The following is a 15,041-nucleotide window of genomic DNA, read 5'->3' on the forward strand; positions in this document are numbered from 1 at the left end:
CAAAGGAAAAATTGACCAAGTTTCTAAACATCTATGCTCCAAATTCAAGGACACCCACATTCATAAAAGGAATTTTACTTAAGCTCAAAGCATACATTGCACTTCATACAATAATAGTGAAAGACTTGAACATGCCACTCTCATCAATGGACAGATCATGATAACAGAAACTGAACAGAAACTTGCAGAAGTTATAGTACATTTACACAACAGGGTGTTACTCAGCAATGAAAAATTGAAATCATAAAATTTACAGGCAAATGAATGGTTCTAAAAAAATGTCATCTTGAAGGAGGTATTCCAGCCACAGAAAGACAAATATGGTTGATTTCTGTTTATATGTAAATATTTCCGGTTAAGTAAATATTAATGAAGCTACAGTACCTAGGGCCACAAAGATTAGGTATAGAGAAAGGAATAGAGCTGACAGATAGATCTCCTTAGGAGGGGGAGATAGAATATATAATTATGTTTGAACTGGGGACCTTTAATGGGAAGGTCACCTGGAGAGAAGTAGGGAAGAGACAGGTTAGTTAGGAAACAAACACAGTGGAGAGGAGAGGGAGAAGGAAGGGAGAGGAGAGAGAGAGAGAGAGAGAGAGATTACACTAAAAACCAAGGGTCGAAATACAGTAGAAGCTTCCTAATATATAAGCACATGAAGGCAGTAATAGTGAGGACTACCTGGTCTGGCCTCAGTGAGAGAAGATTCGTCTCACCCTCGAGAGACTTGAGGACCCAGGGAGTGTGTAGGTCTGGTGGTGTGTGTTTGTGAGGGAGTTCAGGACATCCTCTTGGAAATGGCGGAGGAGGTTTGGAATGAGAATCAGTTGGTGGGGGAAGTGGGGCAGACAGGTAGTTGGTAGTGACTGAGTTCTAAAGGAAGATTAAAGAATAATAATAACAAAATCCCCCCTAAAACGCAGACTGTTGCCAACAATAAGGTTTTTTTCCCCACAAACTGAGATAAATGCCCTACTGCTGACGACAACATTGTATTACTCATTTGTTGAATGTGGAACAATGACTACATACAGTATTCATCCCTCTCAACTAGTGTCTTTGGTATAAGAAGGTACTTTTGCATTCTACCAGAAAAGAAATGAACACCAAGCCAGGAAGAACTTCTCAATAAACAGTGGTGTCTTGTTTGTAAGATATGCTGTGGCTACTTTGTCCCAAAGCTTGTGGTAGTAACCAACAAATATTTTATTTGATTTAAGGTACACTGCTAAAATGGAACCAATCACAGACACAAGAAGAAACAAATACTACTTTTCTGATAAAAAGAAGGAAGGAAAATATTAAGAAAAATGAGATAAAAATGACTCCTTGGGATATTCTCTTGCACTTATAGATCAGTTCCTAGTTCAAACATTATCAGAGAAGCCTTCTTCTGCAACAGAGGGGAAATATACAGAGACCCATAATCAGACATAAGCGGAGACTAGGAGACTTAGGAACACCTTACTTAAATGGGAGACCTCTATCACACCTTGGCTCTTGGGGCTTAGAAAGCCATGTGAAAGCAGAGAAGGAAAGAGCTAAACAAACAAGGCCATTTAAACGAGAATGATCAAAGCTCATATGAACTCACAGAGATTGCAACAGCATATATAGGACCTGCATCAAGACTCCTTCCTCTCCCTCTCCTTCTCCCTCTCTGTCACTCTCTCATTTTCTCACTTTCTCAGTCTCACTCTCTCACACTTTCTTTCAGTGTAGATAGAAATAGAGATAGAGATTATATAGAGAGATACATACGTTTGGATATATAGATATGCAGATAGATATGGATACACATATGTACAAAGACATACATATATAGATATAGATATATAAATATATGTGCATATGTGTACATATATTGTTATATAGATAGTATAGCTATGTAGATATGTAGATACACACACATATTATGGATTCCAGTTAAGTGATTTTATGGGATTCATGAGAGTGTGAGCAAGTGCATCTGAAGTAGAAGTTTCTGATTGGGTCATGTGATGCAGACTCACATAGTCAGACAAGATCCGTGGAAGGCCATGTGATGTTTGGAGCGAGTATAAATAGCACCTCAATGGTCAGTGATGTCATACCTGAGTAGCTACCTTTCCCCCCACCAACCCCCGAGTAGCTAGCCTTTAAGGCTTCATTGTGTCTTCCTCTTTCCTGATCGTGACTTCCTTGAGAGAGGCATAGCAGAGAACTTGTCCCAGCTGGCCCTGGTTACTCTCATTGACTAGTGCTGCTGACTCCTCCTCATTCTTCTGATGCCTGGTGGATTCTGCTAGATCGTGCCACCTCTGCTGATTCATGTTTGCTCTCCTAACAAAACTGAACTGGGCTGCTACTACCCTGACAAAAGGAGATTGAAATCACCTCCAAGGAGCTACTTCTAAATAGGTTCACATCCCCTTGTTCTATTTGCTATCTTCTTTTTCCTAGCTTTGGGCTGTAGGGTAGAAGCAGGGTTGAAATATTTGAAAACCTTAAAAGCAAGTATTTTTAATTTTATTTTTCTTTGATATTTTATGCATGTAATTTTCAAATGTTACCCATCTTCCCTCTCTCCCATAGCCTCTCCCCCTCCCCATCCTTCCATGAGGCTGCTCCCAATCTTCCCACCTACTTCCACCTCAATGCCCTGGCATTCCCCTACATTGAGGAAAAGAGACTGCACTGGACAAAGGGCTTTTCCTCCTGCTGATGTTTGACAATGACATCCTCTTTAAAAGCAAGTTTTAAAATATCTAAGCCTACATGAGTCTCTGATTTTTATGTCTTCTCTCAGTCACTTTTTTATTTTGTTTGCTGTGTCCTATAGTAGTGTGCTATATTTTATTATTATACCTTAAAAGTCCCTTTGCTTTCTATTGAGAGACAGAATGGAGTAGATCTGGGTAGAAGGGGAAATCAAAAATTCCAAAAAAGGAAGAGAAATAGAAAAGCTTTGTTCCAGGGAAATTCTTTAATTTTCATAGAGCTGATCCCTGACATAACTGATCTAGATCCCAGAAGCCTAGAAGAAGCCAGCTTTTTCCATTAACAATGGACGATTGAGCACGGAACTGGAAATCTTCCTCTTCCTTACCCTCAATTTCTCACTCAGTTTTTCCTTTACAACCTACTTCCAAAGAATTCCAGACAAAGAATGAGAAACTGAAGACTGTTGTATAGAAGTTTTAGAGTCTAATCAGGAAAACGCTTGTCATAATCAATTTAACCTTTTCCTACAATGACACCTCCCCAATGTTTGAAATACTTACTACAGGAAGTTTTGTTTTAAGGTATATCATACAATGTCTTTCTTCATATACTCAACTTGAGGGATCTCATTCCTACTGTCCAAGGAAACTGTAAACTTTTTTCCTATATTATTATTCATATATTAATATACTGTTCTACTTGAATTTCCCTCTTGCTCATGGTATGGCAGAAGATACATTAATGGTGGAGACCATGTAATCGCAGAGCAGACTGCTGAAGCCCCAGCAATAGTTCTGTTACATTTGGATAGTCATCATCAAAAATTTCAAAACTCAGAAGCAGTATCCAGCTGCGGTTCTGATTAAATCTTTGTCTAGAGCAGCCAGAAGTACAAGTCACCATGATGCAGGCAATTAGACTAAGGCCATACAGGAGAGTTTTGCAATTCTCAAAATAAATTTTAGAGTCGGAGGTAAATTATGTCAAATAATTTTGAGATAAAACTGACTTAATGCACTACTTTAATTTGAAAGGTTTTGATGGCAAGCTAGGTCTATATACATATTCAGTCTACTGAGCCAATGGGGAAAAGAATCACACGATTGCCGCAATATTAAGAAAATCCTTCGGTGTCCTTTGTGTTTCTCTTCCACTCTGTCTCCATAATTTAAAAAAACAAACAAACAAACAAAAAACACTACTAGCACGGTTTTAAACATCTGCTTGTTTCTTATACTCTTTTGAAGACCACTGTTTGGATACACTTTAACTCAAGCTCCATATGTTTATTTCCCCCTATGACACAGAAGATTGTAGAGCTAACATTCTATTCCCAGTGTGCCCTAGCCAGTTGCATCAGTTCAGAATAACTCTAGCCTTTTGAGCATAGATTAGTTCACCATGATAGGTACTTGTCCAGATTCTATTTAAATCTATGGTTTCCCTTTTCCATACTCAGCTTAAAGAGTTACTTGCTCTCCATGATACAATATTTAAAGAGGAAAAATTAATTCTTTGGAAATCTTCTGTATGTAGTATTTTATGATACATCCTCAATAGGACTTATTGAAATTCCTGCAGTATAAAAGCTGTATGTATTTATGGGTACAATGTGGCAGTCACACACTCAACACACACTGAAATGAATGAACACTACAGCTATTTACATCATGATCATTTTATGCTTCTGTGTGAACAACCATTAAACAAACTATCTTAGCAACTTTGAAACATAAAATAATTTGTAGGGCTGGAGAATTGTTCATCAGATAAGAGCATGGATTGTTCTTCCAGAGGACTTGGGTTCAAATCCCAGCAAGCATATTATAGTTCACCACTATTTGTAGCTGTAAGATCTGACACCCCCATTCAGACATGATTGCAAACAAACCATAAATGCACATAAAATAAATATAAATATAAATACATTATTGAATATGAGGATTTGCAGATATAAACAGCATGCTACACAGAGAATCTGAAAACTAATAGTAGCTTTCTTAAGGCATTTTCACTGCATTCATCCTCATACTTTCTCTGTGATTCCATGCTCTATACAAAATGAAGATTCATCAAAATTTACCCAACAGAAAAACTTTAAGTAAAATACCATGGAATGATGCTAAATTTTCTTCTGAATCTCAGAATTTTAATTATTTTGTATATGGATACATTTGCTACTATTTAAATGGCCTTGTTATGCTACATGGGGAAAGTTTGTTTCTTTGTTTTTCTTTTGTTTTCAATTTCTCCATTAAAAATGTTTTTTCATTCGTATACCAAGCAATTTAATGGACTTCTAAATTACGACAATCTCATTTCTTTTTTTTTCTTTGCTCATTTGTTTTTGTTTTTACTTCTTAATTTTAGAGTTAATTCATGTAGTGGCTTTTCCCTTAGTTGAACTAGTAGTTTACAATTGTGCTAATGTATAAAATGCTACTCTATGCCAAAACAAAGACATTAATACTTAAAAAAAAACCCATACACCCTTAAAATGATGATGAAAACAAAATTGATGTCATAAAACTTAAAGTATAAGGCTGCATAAGTTCTAATACTTTACACTAGCAAAACCCAGCTCTGGTTCCCACTGCATAGTCATGTTCCTCTGGGGCATCTGAACGTCTGTTTCCCATACTTGACCTCTAGCATTTTACTGAAACATGCATTTGAAATATTTTAATGCACATTACCATTTTATTATAATAAAATATGCATTGTCACAGTTATTTTGATAAATTCTATCATCTCAATAATTATATTTACTTATTATATTATTCATAAACTTTCTTACTTGGTTGATTATTTGGAATCTGTGATTGCCTTTTGATAATTTACAAGTACTCGGGTACATGCTATAAGCTGTTCAATTCCCTCTCATTTCCACATTTTCAGTAAAGTGTTTCCATGGTGCTGAAAAATTTTAATTACTTTATAATCAAGAAATATATTTTAATGCTATTTCAGACCTCTAGAGTAATGAAAGCTTCTAATGTAAAATATTCCCCAGATAAGACATATTATGAAGTATCATCTGCATGTAAGTTATTAATTTCTCTTTATCTCCAACCTCATTTCGTTATACTAAATCCAATTTATTATTTCTTTTCATAATTATAGTAGAATATTCATAAATTGCTTTATTATTGTATGAAATACACAAATTTCAATTTATGCTGATATATAAATACTATGTATTTTAGAATAAATAGTAAAATGAAAGGTCATTGCTTAAAATTAGCAAAAAATATATATATTTCTAGAAACAGTATAAAACTCATTTTATTTCTAAATTATTTATTTAAATTAAACTAAAACAATTACTAAGTGTTTACAAATCAAAGCTTTTCCTCCAATATACTACTACTATATATCATAAGATAGCAATTCTATTCCTAACTAGTGTTTAAAATATATTAATTATATTGTATTTTCTATATAATAATACTGTATTTATATTTGTCCTTTGAAATATTTTTGGACCTCTATTTATTGAAATTATGTTTGTTCATCTAAATAGAAAATTGAAAAGTGTCAAGGAAATAGTTTGAACTGAGTGCAATATTATCCATATTTGCTATGATGAGAAATTTAGCTCAAAATTTCATATATCTGTAGAAATATGCAACTATTCAGAAATAATTTGTGAATGTGCGTGTGTGTGTGTATGTGTGTGTATTTGCACAGAGAAATGACTTTCAAGTATCTTATTTTGATAACACTTACCAAATGTGGTCCAAAATTGTAGGCTGTGGCCATGGCAATCTAGTCCTAAGAACTTACTGAACTTCATAGTTCTACAGAAGCATGGCAATCAGACATTTAGGCTAATGCTGGTGCCTCACATTAGGAAGCTGTCAACCATCAGAATAACAAAGAAATTAGATAAATATATGTATAGAGGATTAATGTGTAAATAAACTTATTGTGGGAACGCAGGTCAAAACTATGATTAGCATTTAAAGTCTTCAACCAGAAAAGGTTTCATAAGGCAAGTCAGTTACATAGGAATGAAACATGAGCATCTAGCCAGAACACCATGCTATATAAAATATAAGACAAATGGAATTCATGTTGCTAAATTAAAAGTCTATTTGAAAAACTTAAACAGTTAAAAAATTAAAAGAAAAAATAATAACTGTTGAAAATATTCAGAAATCCATCATCAATATTGAGAGTTTATCAAGTGCAAATATTGTCTCACTATAACATTTTTATTTGTTGTAGTATATGATTGTGTATTATGTGAGTGTGTGCAAGTGTTCATGTCAGGACACCTGCATGTAAAGATTAAATTGCAAATTTATGGAGACAGGTATTATTAGATTACCTTGGAATGGAAAAGATAAATAGTTTTGGTATCATTGCTTATTAGTGGTATTGCTTTTAAACTGACAATATATTGCAAAATTTTCAAATAGAACTAGAACAGAAATTTAATATTATACTATTGGGTATTTTACTTTTACCATTGTATTCAATCCCTCTGAAATATGACATAAGTTTCCATAATTTTTCTTGGCTAATATGATAATATTGTTGCTTTGAGAATGATTAGAGGCAATGAATATGATATTCAGGAGGCTGAGGCATGAAGATGGTAAATTTAACACAGATATGGCCAACATGGTGGTGACACCCTGTAATAGGATGTTGGGAGGGGAACGAGAGAGAGAGAGAGAGAGAGAGAGAGAGAGAGAGAGAGAGAGAGAGAGAGAGAGAGATATCTCGCTCAAACATCATGTGATGTTCTGAAGTTCTTGAAGCCATCACACCTGAGACTTGAACCACCTTTATGATGATTAATTGAAGTTCTTGATCAATTCTTATGCATATAAAATTATGTGTTATATCTGTTACTTTGAGCTGAGAATCTTGAATGAAATTGTTTTCCCATTTATCATTATGCATCATCAATGTATACTCAAATTGCTATAGATAAAGCTTAATGCTCCTTAAGATAAAATGCTGGGTCTGGAGTAGTAAGTTTCTAAATTTAATTATTTAATTTTCTATGTTTTTTTTCCCCAAAAGCTTTTTTTCCAGTATCCACATCTGAAATTAGCATGGTAATAATACTTAAAGAACAGAATGTCTTGGAGCATTAAAACATATGCAGCTTTTCTACAATCGCCAGTACTTACACAATGTGGGTTAGATGATACATTTTATATTTATTTATGGATTTGTTTATTTGTTTCTTGTGCTAGGCATTGAGACTGACCTGTTCAGGTTTGTCATATGCTCCACCTGAGTTACATACGTAAGAATTTAAACTTAGAAAAGTTATTTTTGGCCATTGATTTTGGAGCAGATTAGTGAACCATTGAACCACTGTGTCTAAAATCATCATTAATATTATATAAGCAACAAGAGTTCTGTATTTTCATACTTCTGTAAAAGGATACATTGTGTCAACTGAATAATTATATTTCTATGGAGATATATAAACAGCATGTTACATTGAATGGTCACCAAAGGAAGTGAAAGAGACAATCTCACTAACCTTGAACTCAGTCTATTGAATTCCATATTTCCACAGTAATTTAAGTTAATGGGAGCAAAATAGCATATTTATTCATTTTTATCTATATGCATATTTAGTTATGGGTGAAAATATGGAAATATATCTGACAATATAACCTCAAACCTTGGTAAAAATAATGAATTAACCTTTGAACAGTTATTTAAAAGTCGATACAATGGCAACTTTTGACAAAGGATATGTAATAGTAAGAGTCTGCCCTTCCCTTTTCTGGTGTGTAGTGTGTGTTGCTGAACACATCCATCCTCTACTTGATACCTCAGTTTATTTTGTGCCACTTTGTAGTGATTGTTTTTTATAGAATCAGATGATGTGATGACTAACCACAAGAGAACAGTAAAAGGTCAAAGGCAGTAAAGTGTATTTTTTTTTTCCAAACAGAAGTAAAAATGACTTTCCCTTCTGCAATGTCTCACTTTCCAGCATTTTATATCAGGTTGGTCAGAAAACACATCTCATTCACATTGATCATTACAGCACAGGCTGTCAGGATAGGCATAGCTAGTGCTCATAGATAAATCAGCTAGATGCCTGTGAACAAGACAGAACACTCTGAGTTCTTAGTCTGTAGTCCATACATTTATGTCAGGTTAAAGGAAAATTTATAAACAGTCAGTCAACATTAAAATAAAAATATCCAAGAAAAGGCAATAACTCTAGTTCTTGCCTTAGAATCTGAGAGGCCTTGCCTTTTAAAGAAAGTGATTCATCCACAGCACAGCTACTTGTGAATTCTTCTTTTTGGCCTGTGTATGGAATTGTTATCACCTCCACTTATTTTCTCAGATTGCAATTCTAAGCATTGTTGGTTGCTAAGGGATTAGTCAATCGAGCATATGACCTTAGTGTATTTTCAAGTGGCTAACCTTGGCTCATGGGTTTTCTCATTATTTAAAAATATTATGTGTACTGTTAATGTGGCATTTGTTTCTGTCTTTACCCTTCGTTCTTGTAGTCCCTTACATCAACAAAATACTAAGAAATTTAATTAGTTATTTAGGAACCAACTATCTCAATTTTTCCAGTTTTAGTATGGTTTGGAATTTCCTGCTCTTTGGATTGGTAATACTGATATATGAAGCAACAGATACTTTCCTGACAATTAAAGATTGCTTAGATTTTTTTTCACTTTCTTCTGTAGAATGTGAAATGATCATTTTGAGAAAAAGTAGCCATAAAATACTATAATGTCAGGATGAAGTAAATAAAAATATGAGTCACTTAAAAAGGATAAATTCACACTAATTCTGAAAAATTCAATTCTTCAGAGATGCATATAAAGTTTCTGTTATTTTTTCCAACAGTAATATACCTATGCATTCTAGTTATCTAGAAAATTTTGAAACCTATAAGTAAAATGTCAAACTGCTTTCTTTTCATTCCAAAAATAAAATATACCTTAATATATTAAACAAAATAAGATAAAATATTTAATTTCTTTATAATTTTTTCTCAGAGACATTTATCTTTCAATCAGAAAATGAGGAACTTATCATAATAATGATTTTAAGTTCAACAAATCAGAAAAGATTAAAAAGCCCTTGGAGAATGTAAATTGATTCGTCTTCTCAAATAACTACTCATTAGGACACTAAGATAATTGCCTTTTCAGAATGTCCACTCTTTCTTTCTATTCCTTGTTCTCCTTAATTATGTCAGTTTTTCTAGAGTCTATCTTGAGGGGCCGCAGAAGCTCTGTGGCTGAATCCCTTCCTACATGTGCACGGTCCTGTGTTTGATCCTTCCCAGCACTCAGAAGATTATCCAAGTTATAACTATATGTTTTCGAATACCCCGTCTCCTGCTAATGCTCCATCCAGTTTGCTATGCACTTAACATGCTGAATCTATAACACTAGATTCATTGTTAAAAAAAAATCTGTCAATCAAATTACATGAAATTACATTACAAATTTACATGAGCTCAAGTTTTATGTTTTATTAATACTGGTTTCATTATAAACATCATAGTTGTAACCTCTTGATGAGTATTTTGGGTGAATTAATCATTAGATGTATTCCATAAGCTTTTAAGATATATAAGATGAAGTGTTGCAATGATATTTTTCTCAGACACTGTCAAAAGATGCTTTTCCATGTCTTTTAGTTTCTTAAAGGTCCATTGAAAAGACTGACAGTGTCAGCTGCTGTCCTCTGCCAACAGTGTACAATCCAGGCATTTTCCTTCCAGGTAATAGTGGTCAGAACAGCACCTGTTCTTTGAATTTACATAATGCTTTACTGTGTAATATACTATTTTAATAAATTGTTTTTCCTTTTGTTATTGCATATTTTTATTACATTTCACATATTATCTTCTTTCCCAGGTTCTGGTCTATAAACACTCTATACCATTCTCCTTCCCCCTTCTTCAGTGAGGGTGTTCCTCTACCCATCTACCCACCCCTTCTTGTCTCTCTGCTCTGATATTCCTTTACACTGGGTGGGGGGCAAGCCTTGGCAGGACCAAGAACTTCTCCTCGCATTGGTAGCCAACAAGACTATCCTCCGCTACATTTGCTGCTGGAGCCATGGGTCTGTCCATGTGTACATTTTGGATGGTGGCTTAGTCCCTGAGAGTTCTGGTTGTTTGGTATTGCTGTTCTTATGGGGTTGTAAACCCCTTCAACTCCTTCGATCTTTTCTCTAATTCCTCCAATGGGGACCCCATTCTCAGTTCAATGGTTGGCTGCAAGAATCTGCCTCTGTATTTGTCAAGCTCTGACAGAGTCTATAATATCTGAAATTTTTCTACTTTTAGAAGATCATTTCACAAATCAAGAAAATACTTAGTTGTGTCCCGAGCTCAAATTCTGGTTGAGATAGAACATACCAAATTTTATGATCTTACTTGCACCTAATATATGATGAGATAGATATATCTATTCAAAACAATCTATTCAAACAGTATTTAATTTATCCTTTTCCCTCTACATTCCTTCTTTCCCTTCCCATTCCTTCTTTTATAAAATTGAGATTAGCTTATGAATGGTTACCAGGAATGGGAAAGTTCTAAAAATGGAGTAATACTAATCAGAAAAATAAAATTGGATTCTGGAGACCTCATGTCTCCAGATACTCTAATTATGAATTTTATACTAGAAAGTTATTAGACAGCTAGGTCCTTATACTATCACCAGAACCATAAGAACAAAAAGCTAGTAACTGTATAAGATAATAAATCATAATGATTAGCTTGAACAAAGAAATATTTCAATGTATAGCAAAGTACAAGCTTTGTACAAGCTGAAGATAGAAACTTTTTCAAACATATTTCATTAAAGTTCAAAATTAAGAATATATTGGTTATTTTAGATTTATATTTGAAACCTACAACAGCCAAAGCATTTACCTCATTTAAAGTAAAAATTCTTTAATGTCTTCAAGTCGATCACATCCCATCTCATTCTGATCAAATTATAGAGATTTTAAGGTTGATTGTATATTTCAAAAAATGAGATGAAATAAAGCTCCGTACATTTAGGTTTTCATACTGTCTTACATGTGTTCAGGAATTATTCAACATTAGGTAACTATGTTTATTTTTATTTGATCAAATGTTTCTAGCTACCTTGGAGTTCCTTCTCATAGTACTCATGGTTATGCCTAAAATCACACCCTTGCATTAGCTGCACAGAGATAGATTAAATATAACAACTAAGGAAGTGGACATAACAAAATATGTATTAATGGCAGGATAGCAACAAGACACCCAGGCTGCCCCTGGCATGTGGAACACAGTCACAGCTACCTGGATCAAATATGTGATAGAGAGATGAAAACAAACCTAGTGGTCTGTGGCCTGTGAAGCAAGGCAGAACTGGGTAAGTGATGGATGGCAGTGACAGGTAAGAGTCAACTGAAGTCAATATGGTGTCAGTGCCCAGCGGTGCTTATGCAGTTATATCTCTGCTTAGGCACATGCTTCCCGATATGGAATCTCTGGGATCTTCTTACCTTCGGACAACAAGAAGGCCAGAGATTCTGAGAGATTCATTTCCAGGATTAGCATTTATGGGAGAATGATCATGGTCTATGATGGCACAAGAGGTCATGTTGGTGTCTGTGGTCCGTGCATTTGCCTAGTCCATAAATCCCCAAATCCATGTAGATGTAAATGGTCAATGCTGCTGACTGCTGACTTGATGATGTTTTTGGATTTTGCCCTTAGAAAGGTGATGATAGGAGAAAGGAGAGGTATTGGAGTAAGTGGCATGTATAGCGATATGAGGGCTATAATGAGGCCCAAGTTTTGTGCAGTTGCTGAGAGTCATGAGTGGATGGGTAGGAGGTCCAGATATGGTCAGACACTCTGGTGATGTCTGAGACATGTAGTTTTATCACTGAAGGGTATGCTGATGTCTGTGGTCTGGACTGCTGACTGAATCCTAGTTGATGCCTGAGGGCTATATGGAGCTGATCTTGCCCTATGGTGTTGTGGCCATGGGAGAGCTAGCTTCGCCCTTCACTGCTGCTGTTCGGCAGTGTGTGGGACTAAAAGAGGTCCGGGTTGACCAACACAGCTACCACCCAAAACCAGATCCATGGCTTTGAGTTGGCTCATCCCCCAACATCTACCCTATCTTGAGCTGCTGAAGTACGTGAAGTGGAGGGTCCTGTAGAATCATAGCCACAGGGCAACTGTGAGATATCTAAGAGGTATTTGGGTGAGCATCCTGTATTGATGGTACAGCAGATGCTAAACGCCTTGAACCAGTCCAAAAATACATTGCAATGAACATTTGCAAATAAAGTTGTTTGGGCAAAGTGTATACTGTGTGACCCATTGCAACTTCCAATGCAAATGTAAAGAGAAATAAGTGATGAAGAAGTTGAGAAGACTGAATATCCAAGTGGAATGTTCAAGGTTGAACTTGAGACTAGACAGCTGTGACTAGTGTGAGAACACTGACTAAGAGAAGAACCCTTGCCCAGGGTAGTTGGCAAGATACATTCTTTATTTGTTTACTTGCTTGTTTGCTTTGTGAATTTTTTATTTCATTTTTTTTAAATTTTCCCTTGAGGGGATTATAAAGATGGGGTCAGACTTGGAATGACTTGGAAATAAGCGGGGTTGGGATGCATCATGCGAAATAACCCCAAGAAAACAATAAAAATATTGAATGAAGGAAAAAATACAAATAAACATATGTATTAACTTAATAATTAAATACAAAAGAAGCTAAACTAAAACATACAAAGTTATTTACAGTTCTCTGATAGTCTGGACCAGTAATTATCAACTTAGGGTTCTTTAAATTGTCCAACTGTGCTATGTCAAAATAGATTCTGAGAGAATATAAAGCCTCGATAGGCATACATCTGAGCAGCTATGTGTAATATTTCAAATATTAACTGGAAAGTTTCTCATCAATAACTACATTCATTCTTGTAATGTTTAAAAGCAGTTATTAGAATATTATTTATATCTGTCTTGGTAGATATGTGATTACTTTTTAATGATTAATCAATAAAAATTGATATTTTTTGAACTGTTAATGATACGTGTCACTGTGTTTATATGTGTGCATAATTTTATGCATGAATTTTCTTGATTTTGTGCATGTATGTGTGTAGGTGGTGTCTAAATATCTCTGGCACCACTCCACTTACCTTCTTTTTAGAGATATCTTCTCAGTATCCTGAAACTCAACGATAGTCTGATTAGAATGGCCAAAGAATTCCAGGGGTCGAGCTGCCTTTCCTTTACCCGGGCAAGTGCTATAATTGTATGATCATGTTCACCTTTCTTAAAATGTAACTTAACATGATGCTTCTGCTTGTAAAGCAAGAACTGTACCACCTGAGTTCTTTCTTTATGAAGGCGAAACTTTAAGTATTGATTTTTCTACCTCTCATATGTGGATCTGTTACCCTCTTATGTGAGCCTTCAGAACAGATTCACAGTTCCTGTTTCTACATGGAAAAAACAGATAATTACAAGGTAACGCAGCAGAGAGGTACAGAACAGGACTTCTGAAATGCCAGTCCCATCATCTTTTAACTCCTTGCACATCCATGAGGATTGAAATTTTCTGCACCAACCATAAGACTCTTTGCCCTCTTCAACTCTTGACTCAGAGGTAACTATTTTTTTTGCTGTTATCTTGTTTTTACAAATAGCCAAATATGTTTCTCTGTCACATAGGTTCAAATACAATGTTGAATAAATTACTGTCTCCTAGCATCAATTTCCTAATATTGTAGTCACCTCAGACCTGATAATTATTTAATTGCTACTTCTTCACTGTCATCTTGCTACTCTTATGAATTATAATATAAATACATCATATGCAGTACATGTGATGCACAACTCACATCATGGGGTAATGATACACAGGTAGAGAACCACTGGCCTAGAGTGATCGTAGACTTTATTGTCGACTCAACTTGACTGGAATTAGAATCACCATAAGTAACACCATGACTCTGGATATATCTATAAGAGTATTTATAGAAATAGTTAACCTATCAAGAATCTGCCACTAACATCAGTTCTGCCACAAGGTCCCATATTGAACAAAAGAAAAGGGGGAAACAAATCATCAAGATTTTATCATTCTCTGCTATAGAAGTAAAGTGGTCAGTCACTCCATGCTCTTGCTATTGTGAATTTCTGTCATGTTACTCTCCATCTATGAATCAATATCAACTCTTCATAGGGTATTTTATTACAAGAAAAATAAAAGTCATATACATCTAATCTTATTATATCCAGAATAATATCAACTCTGATTCTTGATTGAATGCTTCTCACATTTTCAATACTGAATGCTATTTGTGAAAAG

The sequence above is a fragment of the Rattus rattus genome, chromosome 1 (assembly GCF_011064425.1).
Source record: "Rattus rattus isolate New Zealand chromosome 1, Rrattus_CSIRO_v1, whole genome shotgun sequence".
Taxonomy (NCBI): Eukaryota; Metazoa; Chordata; class Mammalia; order Rodentia; family Muridae; genus Rattus; species Rattus rattus.